Genomic DNA, 20,047 nt, shown 5'->3' with positions numbered 1-20,047 from the left:
CTCTCTCTCTCTCTCTCTCTCTCTCTCTCTCTCTCTCTCTCTCTCTCTCTCTCTCTCTCTCTCTCTCTCTCTCTCTCTTGGGCTGTAATCAGCTTGCCACTGCGTGAGCATGTAACGCAACGTTAATTACAATTAATAACGTTATGCAATTTCTCGACGTCGCGGTTTGTCCTACGGCCGCTGCCTGCTATACCCTCTCTCGTACTCGTGATTTTCCCTCGTCGAGGGGAACCCGCAATAAGGTTAACCCTTTTACTTGCAAAGGGCTGCTACGTGTATTTGTCCACGCTGAATAAACGACGTACGTACGTACGTACGTACGTACGTTCATTAAATTACTTGCAATCTGTTGCTTTTAGTAGTTTTTCCCCCCTTGACTCTTTCTGCTTTTCCCTCTTTCTTTTCGTCTCGCTCGAAACGTCTCAGGACGAGTGTCCTGGCATTTATTTCGAAAAACTGACGAAACGAAACGAACGTACTCTGCGATTGAAAAATTTCATTTCACTTGTAAGAAACGAACGAATATTTATCAATTATCCCCGAAACAATCGGAAGATGAAGAAATTTTAAATTGTTCGAATTGTAACGAAGGGTTTTAATTGTGTAAATTTTTTTAATTCTTGCGACAGTCATTTTAATTTTCGCAGGAACGTTGTTTGAACCTCGGTGGATGATTTTGATCGAAAGAGAGAAAGAGAGAGAGAGAGAGACAGCCGTTAATTTGTTTCGCAATTCGGAGTTTCGTTTTAACAAAAAATTCCTACTTGAACGTGCGTGTCGAATGCGAATCGTAAACTCGGGAAAGTATCGATCTCTTCTGCAATGCTGAAAGATACCGGGGCCACTAGCAAGGAGCAACCAATCATCATAAATCAGAGAAAATCGATTATCGAACGACGTAAAATAAAAATAAAAAGGAAGAATAACAGCACGCCACGTCGTCGTTCCTCTTTTCTTTTCCCCAGCGAGAGCAATCTCTCGAAGAATTAAAAGAATTCCTCAGCAAATTGAAGAAGAATCGAAGTGCTTTCAATTTCAGACGATTTCTTTAGCAGATTGCCATAAATTCGAGTAATCACGATTTTTTTCATTCAACTAAATCAACAAAATTAGCCGCAAAATGCAGAAATACACTCGATATAGATCGATGTAGATCAATATTATATAATAGATAAATCGAAATATTTGTGTTTGCACGAAGTGAATCACACAGCGAGGAAATCCTTCAATTTTCAATCATTTCTGAACGCGAGATGTAGCGTTCGTCTTTCGTCAAAGTAGCAAAGGCAAATTGTGATAAAAATATTCCCAACTTTTACGAAAGCTTCACCTGGCAAATCTGACCTAAATTTCTCCTCTATTCTGTCTCCTCTATTCTCCGGACCTTGTTTAAATTAACAAAAATTCGAATCGAATTGTCTCGTTTCGTTCTTCTTTTTTTTTCTTAATTTTCCTTGGCAGAATCAGAGTATAGGAAGTAAGAGTGGGGATTTCGACACAATTGCCGACTAATCCCCAATTGTCTCGTGAAATTGATCAGCTGCAGCCGAACGAGGAACGATTTGTCGCCGACACGATGGAACAGCTTGGCTCGTCAATTTGTAAATTAGTAGAACCGTACGGGACCGAACGGGGCCAGGTTCGTTCACCTGCGGACAGGCCAGAGGAAGCCCCTCCGACACACATACATAAAGTTTCGCGACATGCCACGGCTGTACCGCGAAATTCGGTGCACGTAAATGCAGCGCATCGAGCGCGTGGAATGGATGATCGATCCATAGATCGAGCTGTCGGGCCGCGAATTCCTTGCGGTTCGACAGCAACGTTGCACAGAGGGACAGACGGAACAATGCGAGCAATGCCCGCGAGGAGACACACGCCGAAACGAATTGCATTCCAATAAAACGACCAATTCCAATATTTACCCCCGTTTAATCCCTCTGTTTATCTTTTATCACGCGGCCCTGGTTGCGAGTTCTCTCTCTCTAGCGTTTCGTCACGAGATCGCGAATCTTCCTCTCCTCTTGTTTTTTTTTTTTTTTTTCTTCTGGCGAGATTTTTCAGTAAAAGTCGCAGGATCTCTTGAAAAGAGGGGAATTTTTCCGGAGATTATTAATTAAATTACTGGAGAATGTCATTCTAACAACCCCAATGCACGATAATTTGAAATTTTCGGTAAACAAAATTTTCTCTCTTTTTTTTTAACAATTTTAGTTCTAAAGTTTTTTGAGCCTCGAAGGAAATTTCCTCCGGGGGAAATCTTGGACCAAAAAGAAAAAGAGGTCGAGTATTTCCACGTAGCTTCCAAATTGCAACATTTTCTCAGTTTCAAGTATATTTAAATGTAACCCAAAGGCAAAACAAATGATAAGTTGCCCGCACGTTTTTTTTTGGAGTAACAGGGTAACTTTGTACAGTGCGTGTATGCACTTCTTTAATTCACACTGATAAAATATTCTTAAATATTACTATATATTTTTTTATAGTAGATGTTTAAGAATCTATTTATTACGTATTTCCGATTTCAACTGCTATTTATTTTATATTTATATTGATAATTTCTATTTAGCGGATATCACGCCGACGAGTTATTGATATGAGGATCGGTCACTCGTTATGGTCCGCGCGATCAATTGCCAGCGCAAGGGGTTAATCGGACATTTATACGTTATTTGCCGCGCGAGCGGTAGAAGTCGTCGAACGTAAGAAGAGATTTCAAGGATGGCGAGTAGCTAATAACGGCGCCACGTATGTCACGAACGTTAATAAATGGCACGAACCACGGAAGATTAATTGCAGTAATTGACGGTGATGTTACGAGTCATCGTTGATCCGCGTGCGCGTTCTTCTTCTTCTTGCCTCCTGCCTCCTCGGTTCTCGAACGAACCTCCCGCGAGAAAGGTGGATTCTCTCGACGAATGAAAACGAAAAAAAAGGGGGAAAAAAAAAGGCAGGAAGAAAGGAGGGCAGGTTGAACGATCGCGGACCTAACCCGTTCGTCGTTTGGCAAACGTAACGGAGGGCGTAACGAACTGGCCGGATTTGTTGTTGACAAACACACTGTTTACAAATAGCGAGAGGCACACAGGAGGCTCTTGCGCTCGTTCGCCGCTCGATGACGAAAATAATTACTCAGACTCCGGTCCCGATGCCAAGGGTTATGAAGTTTCGCGGCGACTATTACGCGAAACAGATGAAACTCCTCCCCCGAGGAGCGACGTACGCGCCTCGCCTCGTTTAAATGTTTAAACTGAGACTCTCGTTTCAGTTGAATCTTCTAAATCTGCAGTCAACATTTTCCTCCGTTCATTTTGAATCTATACTAAAAATATGCCACCGATGCACCAAGGCCAAGGAAATTCAAAGGTGTTCTCTCAATTCGGGGTATGAATTGACGACTGAGAAATATTTTTTCACAGTACAGTCTTATTTATATTTATCTTTTGAATCTACTCCAAAAGCGAGAGAAACTCTGCGAACGAAAATTTTAAACTCTAAATTAAAAAAAAAAAAAAAAAAAAAAAGAAGAAGAAGAGAAAGAACATTTGCCAAACTAAACTCTCCGCGGTGCTTCCCACCTACTACATTTTCTCACGATAACTCACCGCTAATTACAAGCTACCTGGCCCCCAGCTTAACGTAACCCAACCTAACCAGACGCGGCATAGAAAAATACTAGACACAGCTGTTTCGCCTGTGCGGAAACATAACGGGGTGGGAAAAGAATGCGAGAATTCTGGTTGCTCTCTAACGAGAGACACGGAAGACACATGGCTCCGGAGAGGGTGAAAGAAGGAGGACAGTAAGGAGAAAACACGCGTGGAGAGAGAGAGAGAAAGAGAGAGAAAGACAATGTATACACATACACAGAGAGAGACGTACATAAACCACCACCACGAGCGTATAGTGTAACGAGCGAGAGAGGCGATACTCTCTCGATCCATTTGACCGAGTTTTTCTTACGTCGTGCGCCTTTTTGCCCGATCTGCTGCCACTCGTGGCACGAACCCGCCTCGCGAGATCGTTGACCGAATGACACGGTGAGCAAAGAGTACGCGCGGCGAGCCACTCGTTTACTCGCGACGTCGTTAAAACCCGAAAGGTGGGGAGGGAGAGAGAGAAAGAGAAAGAGAAAGAGAGGAACAACTGACTTGGTTTTATCGGAGCACACGGGACATCCTTATCGGATGCACATCCGCTTTACGCGTCTACGTTTATCACTCTGGCCCTGCAGTACGTCTGTGCGAAAGTGTCTTTGCTTTCTCAGTATTTCGTTTCTTCTTTCCCTTTTTTTCCTCCCCCCACAGAACGGTCGGAGAAAGAGACAAGTTTGGAAATCGTCGTCGATTTTTCCAATTACCTATGAGATGAATCGTATCGAGTTATTATTATTTCACAGGCCAGACTGTTGAGAGAGAATTTTGTGAATTTGTCGCACACAGGAAGGGAATTCACCGGTGAACGCGCGTCTCGGCGGAGTACGACGATTTCTTCCGGCGTTCGAGCGGGCAGCAATGGCCTCCGTTTGGCCACGTTACCGCAGACTATCGGACGAGTGGATAATTTCGCTGGCAAAGAGGTAAACAGGCCAATAACTCCCGTCTGCGGTCGCTTTCTGTGTTTTCTTTTGCGGCTTTTCTTCTCTTTTCCTTCCTCCTCCGATACCCCCGAGATTTTCACTCTCGCGTGAAAGTTCTTCTTCCCCGAACGAGTTGCGCGCACAGTTTTCACTCGAAACTGTCAAAATTGGCGAAACTTTAAAAATTCTACGTGCACCTGCGCGAAAGCGTGGAACTTTAACTTGGAATTTTAATCATTGGGAAAGAAATTGATTTCATCTCTCTCGGGAGACAATAGTCCAAACTCCAAGCTTCTCAGCTATATACAAACCGCGAAACTATCAATTACCAGCACTTGAAACCTACTCGAACACGCCGCTCGGTAAAAAGCGTAAAACTCTACCATATACATATTTCTTCTCGTCAAAGCGCGAACACATCATTACAATCCATCACATCGTGCTCCAAGTAACCGGCCGTGATTATCTGTGCATTGTGATTAACGCGTTAGCAATTTACCTTTCACACCCCCCCAAGTATATTCATACGTAGGAATATACTTAGTATATTACGCAGAAACAATTATCGCGAGACGACTTAATGAATAAGCGAACGCGAAAGCGTCACCTTTACGTAAGTGCAAGTAAAATTCGCTAAACCAGCGAGTAATAATAAATTATCGGCGGACCGGAGCGTAAATCGAATCAAATTCGATCGTATCGATTCTCTTACGTAGGCCAGTCGAAATTGTCTGCGTTTAACGATCAACTAACTCGTCAGCTAAACAATGTCGTTCGACTGAATTTTAAAATGAAGAAAGAAAAGAAAAGAAAGAAAGATGGAAATCAAGGGTAAGTGATAAAAACGATGATGTACTTGGCGCATTTAGATTTTCTTCGTAAATAATTGATGAGCTCGTTAATCTTTGATCGTTGCATATGTTACTCGGCGATTTTATGAAGAGAGAAAAAGAAGAAATAATCAAGTACGAGTATCGCGACAAAATGTGAGACAGACGGCGAGAATAATAACAGAGAGAATTCATCGATTACTCGAGATACTCGATGTTTCCTCGGGGCTCTAAATCATCTACCACCAGCCGAGGCAACGACAGAACGTTTTCAAGTTCTCCGCAACATTTTACGTAAGAATTTTTATGTAACACTGCGCCAAGCCAACGACAGAAAGAAAAACAGAGAAAGAAAAAACAAAAAAAAAAAAAAAAAAAAAAAAAAAAAAAAAAAAAAAAAAAAAAAAAGAAACAGGTGGAACTGCGACACGCGATAAACGATACAATATAATTCTCCGGAAGCAAAAAGTTGACCTAGAATGCCGTGTAAAGCGATGAACGTGATTCTGTTAGTGCACGCTGTTGACGAATTTTCAAAGTGTATTTTATACACACGCGTGATACACGCGTTCGTTAAAAGTGCCACTCCGGGCGGGAAAAAGTTCGAAGATACTTTCGTACACGCAGAAATTTAGAAACCACGCACGAGTCTCACGTGTCACGTGCCAATGAAATGGAAGTTCGCTCAACTGTGTCACGAAGAGAGGGGTCGCCTGCCTCACCTCCACCAGCAGGGTGGTTGTGGTGGTTCCTCCTTCGTGCTAGCACACGCCACGGCATACGCGAGCAAACGGTACACGATAGAGCGTGATGTTGAAACACGCGGATGGCAGCAGGGTGAATAGAGGAATAAAAAAAAAAAAAGAAAAAGAAAAGGAGGACGTCGTTTTACATGCCTCAGCATGAAGTAAACGAGTGTATACGTAATACAGTGTCATTATGGTCGCACGCGACGGGACTTGGCGCCATGTCCAAGTCCTGCTCCTTCGTGTTGCCACTCGCGTATATTCGTACATTGTGCGGTATAGTTATCATGCGGACATTCTCATGTATTTATGCATGTCACCGTGCGCTGAACACGAGACGTTCCGCGAAAAATATTTCCACGCCGCCGCCGTCGTCTCGCGTTTTCTAATCGTGTCCGATTGTCGACGAGAGCGACCGAGATGAAACCGATTTTCCTTACTGCATGCGGTTTCCTTTCAACAGAAGTTACGTCCACTGGGATTACCGAGAATTAATTAACCGGTGGTTTTTTTTCTTTTTTCCTTCGGCGACATCTGAAGAAACCATTGAATCGTTTAGCATCGAGAAACGCGAGAAATTTCCTCCTCCGTGCTTTCAACAACGAACAGAAGTTGAAATTATCGAAAATTGAAAATCGGCGACTTTTTTCATCGGCAAATCTGATATTGAGAGAGAGCTTCTCTAGCTAGAGAGAGACATAACGAGAAAATATTAAACGACCCAGACAGGAAAGCAAATAAAGGGGAGGATCGTATAATTTTGTATTTTATCTGCTTCGACAACTGTTTTAAGTCGTTTGACGAGGCTGCGAAACGTCGAGGAACGGCCGCAATTTTAAATATTCACACGCGTGACTTGGTCGACGACCACCTTCGACGGGGCAGCAGTACGCCATAAAACGCGTACACGCTTGTAAGTAACCCCCGTTGGAACGCTGTATCGCGGACGAGAAAGTATAATACACGCTTGTGCAATTCCTTTCAGCGTCGCTTCAAACGAGAGTCCTCGCGTGCCATCGAACCGCCCTGACACGACACTTTCCGATCGCTCAGACATGCGCGTTCATTAGCATGAAAATAGAGGAGAACCTGCGGGAAATCTTATCTTTTCGGAACAATTTCGAAAGAACTGGCTGTTACTTTTCACCACGCAATCTCTTTACTCGAGATCTCTCGTCAAACGGAGGTTCGACAATTCATCGTGCGATACGTACGTGTGTAATTACGTACGATAATTATCGATTGAAGAACACTTGCACAGAGCACGAGTACCAAGTTTACCAAATTTACGATCTATTTAAATAAACATTTTGCTGTCGCGAAACAAGCATGTATCGTCACCGGGAGAACGAATTTAACCGAGCACTATTTTACAGAAAGTTACGACAATGTCTTCTTCTTCTTCTTCTTCTTCTTCTATTTTTCTTTAATGTCGCATCGACAGCGAGGTCATTAAGTGCCATTAAATATGTGCGTAGTAATTTATGTTTTTGAGATATTTTAACACGCTTTGTTTGCGTTGATTCCGTATTTTCTGTCTTTGGGTTTCTGTGGTGTGACATTCGTACAGTATGTGGCTAGTTATTGCAATGAGTGCAGGTGGGTGGTGTAGCTTTTTTAATTTTGTGTTCATGTGTGGCCGGATTGGTATGACCGGTTCTTAAGCGTGTGATAATTATTTCTTCTTTCCTGTTGTTAAAATTTGGTATTTGCTGGTGAAAGTCTTGGATACTTTTGCGTAATTGGATACTTTTTGTTGTTTTCCATGTATTGTCCCATTCATTTTTTGCTATTTTTTTTTGCAATGGATTATTTGATCGTCGCAGGGAATTGGAAGATGGTTGCGATTGTTAGTAAGTGAGAGAACTGTGGCTTCTTTCGCTGCTGCGTCGGCTTTTTCATTTCCTTCTATGCCTTGACGAGCTGGAATCCAGATGACTGTGGCGTTTGTGTTAGGTTGGTACTGGTTTAGTTCCTGGATGGTAGATATTGGTTTTCTTGATCATATGATTTTGTAACGCTCATAGAGTCGGTGTATATGACGATCTGGGCTTCGTTATTTGAGTGTGCATATTTAATGGCTTCCAGGATGGCATAAGTTTCAGCTGTGAAGATGGATGATAAAGAAGGGAGATTTTTTCTTTTTGGCTTTTTCTCTGATAATGTCATCGTATGGAGTTATGGAGAAAAGCATGGCGTCCCAGCGAGCAGCAGAGATTCATTCGAAGTAACAAAACACGGTGGGTGTATCCGTGCGTCACGTACGAATTGCTAATCAAAACGCGCAAATGTTGTATTTATCGTCCGTGAGAACGAAAGTACGTAGAACGTGAAGCGTAGAGACGATAGAAGCCAAGGAAGAGAGGTGAATTGTCGCGGATGTCTGTCCACCATTGACGTAAATTACGACCATATGTCTGCGAGAGATCGAGGAAGGGAAGGAAGCGCATTCCGACGTCGCGTAATGATTGTTGCGTTTGAAATTGCTCGACCCCATCCCCCACTCGTTCGAGACGACGTTCGTTTAAATCGAGAGACGAACACAGACGCAGATAATCGCTCGTGCAGAGGAGAAAGAACGTTCGAACGTTCGATGATTTTAAAAATTATTCGTCCAAATTATTTATGACGTGGTCGTCAACGTGATCGAAGATCAAAGAGGTGGTCGGCACGAGAACGACGACGAGATTATAATCGCCAGACATATTAAAAGTAATTAATGAAGTCCGACGGAACGAAACATCGTTCGTTTCGTCACGAACGATCGTGACATTTTATTTGTGGAGAAATCTGCCCCGCGAAACGAGCGCAAACGCGGCAGATTTAAAATGGGGATACTGCTCGAGCGAGCAAACCCCATCGGATTCGAATCGAAATTCTGACACGAATCTGTCGCGTGCCTTTTATGGTTTTTCCCTTTGTCGCGAGCAAAAGCTAATTAAGAAGACGAGAATTCGAAGCCGGAGGGATTTTTCTGAGACAAATTATCCCCTTGCGTACTGTTTAACCCCATGCGCCGGCAAATTGATTGCGGACCGTAACGAGTGACCGAACCGTATACAATAATTCGTCGCTTTCCGTTCCTTTCCGAACTCGTCGGTATAATATCGCTGGATTAGAAATTTCTTTTACCTGGGATTATAATACTAAAATATATTTAAAACTGAGAAAATGTTGCAATTTGGGACAAAAAAAAATTCTCGACGTGCGTGGCAAGAGGTTGTTAAGGACGGTAGAAAATTTCCCGCGCGTTTAATGGACAAACATCCGTTCTTCACGGCTTCATTGATAAAACGATCGATACGGTTTCGAGAAATTTTCATCGGAATTTTAACAAGTGGAAAGACATCTCGAACATTTCCTGTGTTCTCCTTCTGTCGTGCAACTTTGCTTAACCGGCATTCCACCAAGGCTGTTTACGCCGAGTTGCGAACTTTTCGCGGAATCTGCAGTGCCATCCGCGTGTTGCGCAAAAATCGCAATCGAGGAGAAAGTTCTTTGAAAAATCTGCTCGCGCACACGCGACCGCTGTGAAAATATACACACAGGTGCAACACAGCCGTTACGCACAATGGCGTCATTAGGGTAACTTGTTATCGACAAATGGCACTACAATCGCTAGTCACGTTCTACAAATACGCGCGATGACTCCCAACTGCAAGGTGTGTCTGCTGACAGGTCATCGAGAGAAAGACTTGCATCCATTTCCTCTCGATACGATATTTTTCTTTCTCGCGTGTTTGTGGAAATGTACAAAATACGATACTTGAATTAATATTCAGTGTCCTCAGATCCCGTGACTAACGATTCGCGATATTTTACGAGTTTATTTCGATACTAGCTATAGCTTTATATACTAGCACAGGCTCAAAAATTACTTGCTATTAAAAATAAATCTGTAATTGTTTTTTACTATTAGTGACGCTGAAAGTGCGAGTGACGCCGCAAGAAACTCTGATAAATCGGAATAGGTATCTTGCGAGAAAATACCACCGAGAGTAAAATTTAAAGAAAAATACATAATGAAAAAAAAAAAAAGAAATTACGGATTTATTGTGGTGGGAAGTGATTAGAAAACGACCGTTGTACCCGCAATTAGCTTCAACAGTTCTGTAGAGGAGCCTGCTCTGCAATAAGTCTCTCTCGTACGTTTTTCATCGTACGTTCACCGGCGCGCGATCCGACTGTGGCAACGCGCGCTTTTAATAACTAGAACGATCTATTTTTTCACGCTGTTACGTGACAAAGCAAAGAGAGACCAATTTCTGTATGCGCGACGCGCGCAAACACGTGATTTACCACGGAGGTCCGCGGAGGAATTAATCACGAACGGTAGAGTTTCTTGCGCTGGTCATGAATCGCGCCAATTATTCCCGTCGACGTATAGCCGTGCAAAAACAGCTGCAGGCAACGCCGATCTGGAATCGAGCGCATAGGAAATTCGCTTCAAGGCCAGATCGTGCGACAATCCCAAGCATCTCATTTTTATGTCAGGCAAATCGTTCGGTTCTAAGATCATTGAGCGTGTCGGGAATAAATGATTAAATATTTGAAACGAATCGAACGTTGCTTCGCGAGTATAGTGTCTCTGCCGTAGTTTCAACAAAAATTTGAATTTTACACTTACAGATACACACATAGTCTTTTTAGTTGCGTTTTCCTTGACTGGCTGACGTTTTTTTCTACGATTTGCCAAACGCAAATAAAAGGAAAGTAGAAAATGAAAATGACATGCTCGTAAATGGAGCAAAAATCTGTCGACTCTATCTTATAAAGAAGATAATTAAAACTAACTCGACTCGAGTCTCTCCTCGCTACGTACTTCGTCAAAAAAAAAAACGTCTGTAAAAGTCGAAAGGGTTACAGAGCGATTCAGCAATTATTTGCGTTACGTATCGACAATCGAGAAATCGTTGAAACTAGATTAGAAGAAAAATTCGGGGGAATTTCTCTCTTTTGCAAATAGAGAGATTATTCGATAACAGGGATATTCGAACTTACATTCAACGACTCCTCTCGTAATTATATTCAGTTCCCAATCGCAGAAATATCAGAGCGAAAAACATCTGTGAATCACCTTGTACAGCTCCGCTTCTATATTCCAATCCAATTAACACGCTGGTTCACACCTCGAATAATGCAGCGCAGAAGTACGCTTGCAAGAAAAGAGAAAATAAGGAACTAGATACTTTTAACTGAACACGGAGTTTCTATCGCCCGACATTGTTAACCCTTTGAATACGATTCAGAAAATAAAATAACTCTTTCTCTCTCATCGAGTATATTTTGTCTTCTGACTCGTTACGCGTCTTTGTTTCCTGCTCCAAATTTTCGGGACGTGTCGAAGAGAATTTACAATTATCAGTTACTCTGGCCACACGTTCGATAACTTTAGTCATTGATATTCGAAAATCAAAATCATATTTATAATATCCCTATCGTTGGGACACGATAAAAGTTCGTAAACGAAACGAGAAGAGTTCAAGTCCAAGGAAACCAACCTTCGGCTGCCGGAAAATTATGTTTTCCGGGCAGTGGCGAATTAGATTTTTGCGATACGTTAGATTGTTATATTTCGCGTGCAGTAGACGAAGGCGAGGAAAGCGTGCTGCGTATATTTCTGCACACACCGCGCACCGGTCGCTGAAGCTATAACGCTGGCCGTTATACGAGACTGCGGCTTCGGGTTTCCTCCTGCATTCCTAGGTGACGAAGCGCGTGCATACTCCAACCAACGACACGCTTCTAAACTGCAAGGCCGGAGGTATATACACTCGAGAGCCGTGGATTATAATGCAATCACGGCGTTAATTTATTTCTGCGGATGACTTAATTATACCGTTACTGCCCTCTCTTCGACACGTCACCTCCTCCATGCCTCGACCGACTCGTCTTCGCCGCGTGTACGCACATTCGCCCGCGAAACCGTCCCAACACCTGTCGCCGAACATATTTTCACTCCTGCTCCAAGTTCTCGCCCGCTTTAGTCATTTTCCAGGCCAATTCCAAAGGTTCCCAATCTTTTTTTCCAACCCTTTGATCAGGCTTTCCATTTGCGAGTACCCCCTCCTCCCATAAACTCCCACCCATCTCTCAAAAAAGTTCTTTCTTTTTTTAATTTTTTTAATTAATTGGTCGAATTAATCTAACACTTCGAAACTTTATGACTTTTTTGTTTTTGTGTGTGTTTTTTTCTTCATCTCAACCCCTTTTTTCTTGATGATTTTATTATTAACATTAACGATATTATGGTTCATTAAATTATAATTTATATTGGCGATATTACTTTCGAGCAGTGCCATGCTAGTCGTAAATGCCATTTATTCAGCCGAGAGTATGTACAAAACAAATTAAGGATATCCACCGAATAGTCGAGATTACTTGAAATTTGATACAATTAAAAATTCCAATAGAACTCTTAGTGTCAACCAAGTAGCTGTCATGTTGTATAGAAAGTGTTCCTTTGCACTTGACTTTTTTTAAACAGATTCCATTTTTATTTCATCATTTTTCTGGAATTTTTATTAAATTAAAAAATTTCTACGAAACTGTTGTTCTAATTTCATTCAATGTAATTGTTGGATTCCGTGTAATGGAGTCAACACGCTTATAATTTAAAAGAGTTTATTCCCTTACAGTCGTGGTCGTGTATGAAATAGAAACGATATAGAATGATTTACAATGATTTAGAATGTCTTAGAATATCATGAATGTCTAATGCTCTTGAATACGATGTAGAATTATCTAGAATGTTTAATGCTCTAGAATATGATGTAGAATGATTTAGAATGTTTAATGCTCTTGAATATGATGTAGAATGATTTAGAATGTTTTATGATCTCGAATGTCTCTAAAGCATGTTCTTATATATATTTGATTATTATCTTCAAGTGAAAGGGGAAGGAACATAGATGACCAACTATTGCATCTTTCCTTTACGACTAACTGTTCACAGTCCACTTTTATGTGAACCGTTGCTAGCTCATTGTCAGTATTTGCATAGATTCAATATTGTCCGGATTGGTCATCCAACATAATCACGCCTGACTGGAATAATCACGAAATTTTAAATCATATACTCCTCGATAAATGATCGATGAACTGCAGGTAAAAATAAAATCAAATTTCCTTTCGACTTCGAATTATTATTATTATTCATTATCACTTGTGAAGTTTGTGACTAAATTGCAATTCCGAATTGGGAAACAAAAGAACTATACAGGAAGCGTGCGATTTCAATTATTCGCGCATTGTTTTGAATTTCAAAAAATATGGGGTATTTCAAGAGAGAAAGACGAAACTGTCGGCGCTAATAATGTGTTGAAATTGAACTAGTTAACCGGAGAGTGCTAACTGAGTGTTCAGAGAAGAAGTTTCGAGGTCAAGATTATAAATAACAATCGAGCAGGAAATTTCGTATCGTTTCCTTCGGAGTTCCTCCTTGGGACCAATGGAAAAGAGTTGAATAAATGATTCCAACGAGCCAAGAATATTCCCTCGACGTGGCAAAGTGGTCGAGTGACTGAGTAATCTACTCAGTTTGACGAAACGATTCGGATTTCGACCGTTCAGCTGTTCAGTTGCGTCAAGTTCAACAATACTTCAATATTATTCCACGAAAGATATTACAGGGACGATCGTGCGTCGCGTATCTGTATCTAATCTATTACGTACACGAAGATTTCAACGATAAATTTAATTCAATTCAAAAAAAAAAAAAAAAAAAAAAAAACACCATCGTTGCTCCGAATTAAAACTCATTCCCCCGTTCGAAATTTAATTCATCACTCAAATACGGAGCTTTACAATATAAATAAAAAAGAAAAGAGGAGCTGCAAGCCACGTCGCGAGTCAATAAACTACAAGCACGTACATATGTACGTGCACACACGGTCGGCGCTTCACGCTTCCATATTTCTTCGGTCGCGTTAACACGTGAAATATAAAATTGCATAAATCATCCGCAGCCTAGTAATCGGAAACTGCGAAACGAAACTCAATCCCAAGACGAGAGAAAATAAATCCGTGAAGCTGAAGAGGCGGGTAGGTGTACCGCGGTCTGAGCCACGCCATCGTGGGTATATCCCGCGCCGCCGTGCAACTTTCTCTTCTCCTGGGCCTCACCGTGGTCTCGGGACACCTTGTAGAAAGCAACGGCTGTATCGGCGCGGCGCGGCGCGGCAGGTATATACCCGATGGCAAGACCTTTGTCGGTCGGCTTAACCAGAAAAGAGGGACCCGTAGGGAAGGCTCGAGACAAAGGGACGAACACAGGGCCCGAGCCCCCGATGGGGAAGGGGCACCGCGCGGAGAGGAGTAAACTGACCCAGATGCTCTTGGGCCCATACATTTTAGCTTCGCGTTCAACAGCCAACCAGCCTACACGCCAAACCGATCTCCAATTGGCCAGGAGGAGAGTTTCTCTCTCTCTCTCTCTCTTTCTTCTCTTCGAGCAACTTGAAAATCGCCGCTCTGATTTTTTTTTCTACCCGGAACGCGAGACCACTCGCTCGGAACCCAATGAGATTTTCCAATCTCATGGAAATTATCTTATTGTGCGATACTGTGCGAATTATCCTATGTTACGATACTGTGTAAATTAAGCTTGTAACGGCGCGATTTTGAAAAATTTCGATGACTGATGAAAAGTATAGAAAATTTTTGTAACTGAATCCGATTGCGTTTGTTTTATTGAAAGTTTATATATTTAAATTTTGGGCCAATGGTAAACTCTTCGCTGTTGCTCGAAAGTAGCCATTGGGGGGGGATTCATGGTATCCAAATGTAATTGATTAAAATAGAATTGAAACGCAAAACAGACGAAAGTGAACGAGTTACTCGCAAAACTGAAAACGAATCCGTCCGTGTGCCAAGAACGATTTCCATCTCCATTAACCGCGATCTTCCTTTTTCTTTCTTACGTTTTTCCGAAACACCCTGTACACGCCGCGAAACGAAGCGTGTCATTCGACACGGAGGATAGATTTTCAACGAAAGGATGACTCGCGAACCGAATGAACCGCCGTTGCAAAATCAGCCAACGAAGTCGGGAAGTACATACGTGGGGCCAGCGTATACGCTCTCTCGTCTGCACTCGCGCGCATTTTCTTCAAGATTCGCACGCCGAAATTACTCGCATAATTCTTCGTAGAAATTTGCGAAATTTACCAAGCTGCTTAGGGGAACACGAAAGCTACAAATTCAGAATAAACGTCCAAAGAACCAACGAAATTAATCGACGATTTTAATTCATTGCCAAGAATATTTCGAAGCCTAGAATTTAATTACTCGCAACAAACAATTCTCTGATCGTAATAATTTTAATGGTTATTGTAGGAAGTGTACTCTGATTATTCGTTTATATCAATCGATATTTCCAACAGTATATTATCAATTTTACCAATTTGATTCTCTGATCGTCGTAATAATTTTAATGGTCATTACAGGAAGTATATTCTGATTATTCGTTTATATCAACCGATATTTCCAACAATATATTACCAACTTTATTAGTTTGATTCTCTGATCGTCGTAATAATTTTAATGGTCATTGTAGGAAGTATACTCTGATTATTCGTTTATATCAATCGATATTTCCAACAGTATATTACCAACTTTACCAATTTCATTCCCTGATCGTTGTAATAATTTTAATGGTCATTGTAACAACATACTGCCAACTATATCAGTTTGATTCTACCGCAAGGAGAAGCAGAAATCAGAAAATCCTCTGGAAAGGAAGAACTTATCAGTAAGCGTGAAAAGGAAGAAGCCTGGTGGCGGAAAACGATTGGTTAGCGGGCATTAATTAGGCAGTTTCAATGTAAATATGGTCGGGAGGGCCGTGTTACACGCGAGATCGATCTCGCGGCGCACAAAAGCACGATTATGCGTACGAAACAACCCCGGCCCACGCACGCACACACAACCGCGACGCGAGTTTCGTTTAAAAGGTTGACGAACAGAGAGAACGAGAACGAGAGGGGGAAAAAGAGAGAGAGAGAGAGAGAGAGAGAGAGAGAGAGAAGCGGTTTATTTTTATTTTTGTCTGGCGAGCGCTAAATGAAAATGGGTCGAGGCGTCTGTGCTCATTTGCGCTCCTTCTTTTTATTTCTTCGTTTCCAAAGAGCGGCTGTACTGCCGGTACCGCTACAAAAGGCGCGACAACGCTCCTTCAGACAACGCGATTACGCCCCTGTGTCACCGGTCTCTTCCTTTCTTCATCCCTATCCCACCGAAAATGAGAAACTTCCAGGAAATTTCTCACTCGCGAAACTATTTTCATTTTCGCCAAACGAAATTCACTTGCTAAGCCAAAGAGACGGAACGAGGTCTCGCTGTCAGAGCTGATCAAATTTGAAAATATACGGAGAAGTTGCAAGATATTTAATACACGAAAGATCACAAACGATTGTTTATTATATCAATAAGTCTCGGCACTCAATGGGACCATCAAGTATTTATTGTGCGTCTCAAACGGCTGTTTCATGCTGTTAAATACACGTTTGTTGCAAACAAACGGTTGACAGGAAAGAAAAATCAAACGAGCTCTCTAACAATAAGAGTCGCGTTGTCGCGTGTAACGAGCAAAAAGTTCCGGGTTGATAAGAAAGAAAGAAAAAAGGCACCAGGATGAGTTCGTATTTGGACATCGGTCTCGTTAATATTCCCAATGGCAAAAGGGAGCCGAATCACGATACACTACCGTTCAAAAGTACGTGCACGCTTGCTCATCTCTCGCAAAGATTGGTTGCAAGAATAGAAAAGCATCGAGAAAATTCGAAACGCTGTCATATAATAAAGCGGTTTATTTTCAAAAATAAAATAAAGTAAAATAAAATGAAATAAAATAAAATAAAAACAAAATCAATGATAAAGATTAATGCGTACATAAAATTGTAGTATTTAAAAAAAAAAGAAGTGGCGAAAGTAAAAGACTGACAATTGACAACATTTCCAACAAACAATTTAATCTCTCAATTCCAAGAAAATGACAGCGTAGGATTCACTCACCAACGATACGAAAAAATATTATCGAGCAAAAATCGAGCAAAGTGTGGACGCGTGTTCTGCTTGTGAAACACCGTGTACAACGTGTGGCTGTTAGTGGGCCAGGGTTTCAGTAAAATTCGTCGGCCAAGCTTGGCCTTCGTCGCGCGGAGCGGGAGAAAGAAGAAAAGATGGAGGCAAGCGAGGCCTCCGAATACAAGGAAGAGGATAAAAAGGATGAAAAAAAGAGAGAGAGAGAGAGAGAGAGAGAGAGAGAGAGGGAAGGAGAGACGTGGAGAGGAAGAGCAAACGGCGAAAAGAAAGGGAAAGAGTAAAGGAACAAAAGGAACGGAGCGATCTCCTTAAGAGAAATGCGTGGGAATTGAACCATGTGGCCCCGAGGACTGGTTCGCGAAATATCGCATTGCGAAAGTACGCGCGCATTCGCATACACAGACACACACACACACACACACACACACACGGGCCAGGAATGTTACGTGCAAGTACATAGTCTACAATATGCGTGAAAACCAAAAAAAAGGTTTTCACTTGTTTAAAGTATTGCAAATTTGGTGATTTCATTAAAACAAAATTACATAAATATACAAGCAAAGTCGACAATTTTCACGACTCATTTTAAAGAGTATTTTGTAACGATGTTCGTATCGTTATGAGTTATCTTTGAGAGAGTTTCATAGCGAGCTTTTACTTTTAAAATATTGAAATTACTAGATTTTCAGCGAACCAAAGTTCAGAACAGAAAAAAAAAAAAAAAGAAAAGAAACGAAAAGAAAAGAGTTTCTTTATCAGGCGCGGCAATTATACAAATTTCCAAAGTCTATTTTCGGTCTGGCGAGAAACAACAAACGATAAGAGATAATCAAAAGCGCGGGGGGGCAGGAAACGCGCATGCCTGTGCCAATCGGGACAAAAACCTCGTGGTGCCGCGTGACTCGCGGCAACCGCTGTGAATTAACAGCTGATTTTCTGCACGTATGCGAAACGCGTGGGTATATCCGCGTATATATAACGTGTACATATTACACGCGTCGGCATTCAGATATCGTCCGCGTATCACGTAACCAACCGGCAACGAGTTAGCAAATTGCTCTCAGATAAACGCGAGATTTACGCAATTGCAGATTTCGCCGGTAAGATCGCCTCGCGGATTAACCGCGCCGAGGATCGTTTCATTAAGCTCGTTAAGATATCAGATACGCGTTAAGACAAAGCACGAGCTTTATTTTTCGTCGAAGACCAAGAATTTTTGACGTTTCCTCCGGCGAAACGTGCCTCGAAACAGAGAACAGTCATCATTCTCAGCTTTGCAGCTTCGATTGCAGAATGATACTTGGTCTGTGAAAACCGGAGACGAAAATTAGAGAGAGACGATTCGAAAAGTTTGAACAGTCGAAAGTTCCCGCTGGCTCGAAACTTTCGAAACTTTGGCTCGAGCCGGGGTAAGAAGAAGGAAAGTTCGGTAAGATCCGTTGGTTCGAACGGTCGCCGGTTCGCCAGAGGTTTGAAAATTGGAACGAGTGTCGCCGTGGGGTTAACCAGGAGCGCCGAGTTCACCCGGGTGTCTTCAATTAAATGATAACGGGCGCGTCAGCTGATGTTCGCAACGTCGCGTCACATAGAGAGAGAGAGAGAGAGAGAGAGAGAGAGAGAGAGAGAGAGAGAGAGAGAAGCAACCGTATAAGGGCAAACTAAAGCGGTCAGTGTCACAGAGTGTTGGAGCACGGACGAGACACGACCGATTAAAGCCACCGACAGTGACTAGGCGTGCATACACGAGAGAGTATGCCGGACACACAGAGCGTGTCTAGTTTAACAGCGTGGGATCGGACGACGACTTTCACGTGCTAAAATTAGCCGGAACAACGCGTCTAGGCGACAATTCGTATAAAGCTCGCCGCCGCACGATCGTTGCGTAATATTTCGCCAACGGGACCGATTTAACTTCATTGGCGAATCCGCTTCGCCCAAGAGAAAACGAGCGACCACTTCCGGTCCACGTGTTAACCTTAGCAGGAACGAGACATCCTGTCGTGTCACGACCATATTAATGACACAGTTCGAACAGCAGAACTGACTGATTTCCAATTGCATTATTATCGCTGTTTTATTTAAGAATAAATTATAATTATGACAAATTATGCTTAGGAGGGATCTCGTATAATAATACACCGTTGATAGCTCGTTCAACGAGTCGAACTACAAACATATGCATTTAAATGGAACGGAGAACAGAGGCTTCAATTTTTTATACATTCTATGAAATGGCATAATTAACTACCTACTCTTTCAATGTGCTTTAGCACGTGAATGTTCTGTTTACACCTGATGCCTGGTTGAACGAACTAAATGACCGTAGAATTAAAGAACCGAACGAGGTAGATAAAAATTTGTTTTTCAACTACAGTATTGGATGCATTTTACACACTTCTGCATATTTGTATATCTTTTTGGAACTTCGCGGGAAATGATTTGAATTTATATTGCATCACATTGGCGACGTGAGCGGATAGTTCGAGTGCAGCAAAGATGGTGAAAGGATTGTTCATCTGAAGAACAGATTGAATGGAAAAGTGAATCGGATGAATGAAGTGTCGCAGAATGGTACTATTGAACAAATCGTACACCACGTACACCACTCGTGCGACAATACGGCCATTGCCACACACATACACATGTAACGTTCGATCACGTGCAAAACGTGCCGCATAAGAATAACTTTTTGTACGCCTTGCACATTTTGCACTGATTTCAATCGATATTCATTTGCGAAATCAAACGTTACTCTAAATGAGCGAAAGAAAAAAAAAGAGAGAGAGAGAGAGAGAGAGAGACAACTCGTGAATGGAAACCATAGAAAAAAAAATATGACCAACTTTCTT

General features: G+C 42.0%; 1 long non-coding RNA gene across 1 annotated transcript; it reads left to right on the top strand.

Annotated features, from left to right (window-relative positions):
• Positions 1 to 3,711: 3,711 nt before the first annotated feature.
• LOC122537327 lies at positions 3,712 to 18,830 on the top strand. Its single transcript, XR_006308601.1, has 3 exons — positions 3,712 to 3,819; positions 14,195 to 14,198; positions 18,788 to 18,830. It is a non-coding gene; the product is annotated as an uncharacterized LOC122537327 (long non-coding RNA).
• The last annotated feature ends 1,217 nt before the right edge of the window (positions 18,831 to 20,047 follow it).

The sequence above is a fragment of the Frieseomelitta varia genome, unplaced genomic scaffold (assembly GCF_011392965.1).
Source record: "Frieseomelitta varia isolate USP_RPSP 00005682 unplaced genomic scaffold, Fvar_1.2 scaffold_902, whole genome shotgun sequence".
Lineage (NCBI taxonomy): Eukaryota > Metazoa > Arthropoda > Insecta > Hymenoptera > Apidae > Frieseomelitta > Frieseomelitta varia.
Note: the sequence above shows the minus strand (reverse complement) of the source record. Positions and strands in the feature narration are given on the sequence as shown.